Genomic DNA, 4,091 nt, shown 5'->3' with positions numbered 1-4,091 from the left:
ACAAAACCGGAAGAACTTAATAACTTATTCATGAGGACACAAGATACCTAATTATTCATGTCACTTTCTTCAAAGAAAGTACTTAGCGAGGTTCTGTCATTTAACTGAAAATTCTAAAGTTTCAAATTATGCTAGGAAGAAATAGGAAATATTGCAAAGAACTCAGCAATTTGGGAGGTTGCAAAGGAAGTTGAAACAAACGTAGGCTTGAAAGGATTCGACACCACATCTTTGCCTTGTCATGCAGCATGAAAAAAAACCCAGTCAGTTTCTTCACCTTCTCATGAATATCGTCATTTTATTTCAGGATGCCGTCAAATTACTGTCTCTTGGATGCGGCTGTTCATGAAGGGGAAGGCGAAGATGAAACTACTTACGTCTTTCATAAGGAGGATCATGCAAAGTGTTTGATGGAAAACCTAGCTGGTATGCAAGAAAACGAAGAACTACTCACAGATATAGAAGTGTGCACTCACTCAAGAAAGTACTCCAAAAAGTTCCACTGCATGCTGCTCGCGTCCTGCAGCCCCGTTGTGAAAAATCTTCTCCTTAAGAGGGCTACCAAGCTTTCACAGGAACCGATTGTGCTTAACGAGATGACGAAGGAGCTTCTTAAGTTTTTTAGGTGTTTTATTTACCAGTCTAAAATCACAGTGGACAGGGAAGCCCTTGATCTCGAGGATCTTTACAACTTTGCAGTGAAGTACGATATCGACTTTCTGCGAGACACGTGTGAGCAGTGCAAAAACGTGCAGGAAAGAGCGGCTCCCTTGAAGTTGTGTTTCACGATCACGAAGCTGTGCTTTGTAAATTGTATGAGATGTTTTGCGATAAGGAATTCACCACGACCCTTTTGGAAGACAACAATGGTGAAACGCAATGCGAAGTACACGGAGCACTCATCGCGGCAGCTTCGCCCATCCTTATGGAAGTTTTAGGAGACGGAAGATCTTCTTCTGGTGATAGCAAGAGCATTCGCCTGGAAATCTCGCCTGGTTCACTCCATGATTTTGTGGAATACATTTACTGTGCGGAAATCACACTGAACGCTCAGAATATAGGTAGCTTACTCAGAGCTGCATGCATATACCAATTGCCTGCTCTTGCGAGAACCTGTTGCGATTGGCTGATGGAAAGACTTGATACCTTTGATGTGGTTGGTATCTTGGCCCTAGCACGAGAATTGGCCTCTGAGTACGCAAAAAAGCTAGAAAAGGCTGTGATGAGCTATATTGTCCGAAATTTTAGTGATTTGCAAAAAGAGAATGAGTTAAATTCATTGCTGTTTGAAGATCTGAAGGATATCATCGCGAACGAAGCACTCGGTGTTGAGAGTGAAGAAGATGTATTTTATGCTATCATGAGTTGGATAGAGGATGACGAGTCTTCCCGTTTGCCATTCATATGCGAATTATTGCCATGTATTCGTTTCGAGCACACGAGCATGGATTTCTTACAGGCAGTGGAAAGCGACGACCGCATTGGAAAGTGTTCTCGATGTTTTCAAGAACTCCAAAGAGCTCGACTGAAGTTGGCCCCAGCTGCGACCAGCACGAAAACATCCTTAACAACTTCAACGGTTGGTGAGGAGGAAACTGATGACGACGAAGACGAGGAGGAAGAGGAAGACGTTGCACAAGCCTTCGCTGACGCGACATCCTCGTACTCTCGTCAGCAGTCGGAGAGCACTGCACTTCTAACAAATTCTTCAGTTTCGGAGTCCTTTGAACAAGATTGCAGTCTGAGTTTCAACGAACAGCAGGCCAGAGAAATCAACTGGAGACCAAACAAAGGGGTGACGAGAAACAACAGAGAAGGCAGCACTATGGATGAGCCGTACGAATACATCGAAGATCGTTCAGATGACGCATCCCGATATTCACCAGAGCCTCAATTTCTTAACGATTGCGACGGGCTATCTTCAGTATCAGCACCAGACTACCAAACTTGGCCTCAGCCCCCTCTGAGTAGTAAGAATCAACCAGGGAAAAGACTACTACGCAAAGATGGCCAACCAGATATGCGATGTCGAGAAAACCGTCAACTGTATTTGGAAGACGGAAAAAACAAAAACGGAAGTCCAGATGCAAGGATAAGGGAAAACAGGGTAGAGATGCTCCATGCGGGTCCATTGACGAAAAAGGGAAACCCAGACATGCGATACAAGGTTAACAAAGATGCGTTTGGCGGCAAAGCGAAAAGAGCCGAATCTGGTTTTTCCCCTGTTGTCAGACAGAGATTGGGTCCATCGAAAAAGGATGGAACTTTAGACATGCGTTATAAAATCAACAGAGAAGCCGTCGTCGCGTGTTCCTATCCAAGTGGGGAATTTAACCGGACACTCCCTGGCGCAGGATGTTTACCTCGCGAGGTTCCCTACCGCTTTGGAATCAATGCTGGACCTAAGAAGAAAGATGGCACTCCTGACATGCGCTTTAAGGTCAACAAGCAGTTGTATGCCAGTAGTCCCGCGCCATGCAGCTCTCCGTGTGGACCCCTGAAAAAGAATGGTACACCGGACATGCGCTATGCTGTAAACAAGCAAGGGTTTGTTTCTACTCGGCTGTCGTCCACCGCACGCGGCCCTTTAAAGAAAAATGGTACCCCCGATATGAGGTACAAAGCCGACAAACGCTCTTAAGAAGATATGGACAGAGGACTTAATAACACTAACCGACCAATTAAAAAACCCCAGATAGTTGAGGGATCCACCTAGGACTTGGAGAGTCTCCCATCTCAGTTCTATTTGGTCAAAAATCGAAAAGAACGGCAAATTTGAAATTGACTTTTGTTAAATGGCATTTTTTGAGAAGTACACAATAAGGTGGTTTGGCTTTTTCTTAGTGCTTTCAGCATGGACGGTTTTCTGGAAAACATTTGTTTTATCTATAAAAATGTTCCCGCTTATCATGGTTGTAATTTCAAACGTTGTCTCAAACCTTATATATAAAGATTGTGTTGCTTAGAGGAATGGCTCTCGTTTCGAATGAATGCTTACGATTAATGCCATAAGTGTTGCTATAAAGACCTATAGAATGCAAATGAAGTTTGATTTCGTTATCGTCGCACGTGGCAACTAGCACGTGCTTGTAGCTGTCACCGGCAGCTACTCCTTGTTGCCCAGGGTCACTGCTTGGTGGGTGAACGCCACGGATATCCTATTTTGAGGACTGGCTCTTTGTTGCAAATCAATGCGCATACTATAGAGGTTTTGGACGGCAATCATGTTGTATGGCAGGAACAACAGATTCTTTTTCCTACGGGAACAAATGTTCTTTCTAATGCAAAACACTTTCATTGTTCCTGCCATGCAACATGGCTGCCGTGCAAAACCTCTATTACGGAGATTGGATAAAAGCCAGTCGAATTTTGTTATCGTCGTAGTGACATGCGATAACTGGCATGTGCTTCTTGTGGCTGTTATATCAAGTAGGGTCCTGTAGACCGAGGTCACATAGGTTTGCCGCGCGAATACTTCATTTTGAAGACTGCAACTTGCAAAGTTGTTGGAAATTTTACGAAGATCAAACTTTCGGCAAAGTTTAAAAAAAGTTCTGTACCGCAGAATCAGAGCCACATTAAAAATCACAGGATTAAGGTGGTTCTGAATCCGCGGGACAAAATTTTTAAACTTTGCAGAAAAAAAAAAATGGAAGTCACCGAGTTCGTTTTTGAGATGCAAGCAACTGAAGACTTTACTTTGACCCGCGGTCGCTTCAACTGGTCACAAGGTTTCAGATGCCTGTCCCTGGCGTACAGTGTGGGAGAAAAATGTCAGTCCACTAACATATTTTAAGAGATCCCTTCTTACGCTCCCTTTCTTACGCTTACCTCTGTTCCTTTCAAGCATATCACAAAGGTCTCAGTCGCGTCAATTCTTCAATTGCTATCATTGAGATTTAGCATTGTGCGTGAACGGCAAACGTCGCAAAAACATGAAAAGTCTCCAACTCTGACTTGTTATTTTCTTTGAGAAGTTCCTTAGAATTCGTAATTGACCCTTTCATTCCCAAGATCGAAACGTTCAATTCTCTTAACTAGTACCATGGATTTCTTAATTGAGTAGTTATGAGAATTTGGTGTTATATCCG

Source organism: Montipora capricornis, chromosome 2 (assembly GCF_036669925.1).
Source record: "Montipora capricornis isolate CH-2021 chromosome 2, ASM3666992v2, whole genome shotgun sequence".
In the NCBI taxonomy this organism is placed as follows: domain Eukaryota; kingdom Metazoa; phylum Cnidaria; class Anthozoa; order Scleractinia; family Acroporidae; genus Montipora; species Montipora capricornis.
The sequence above is the reverse complement of the archived record's forward strand: the minus strand, read 5'-3'. Positions refer to the sequence as shown.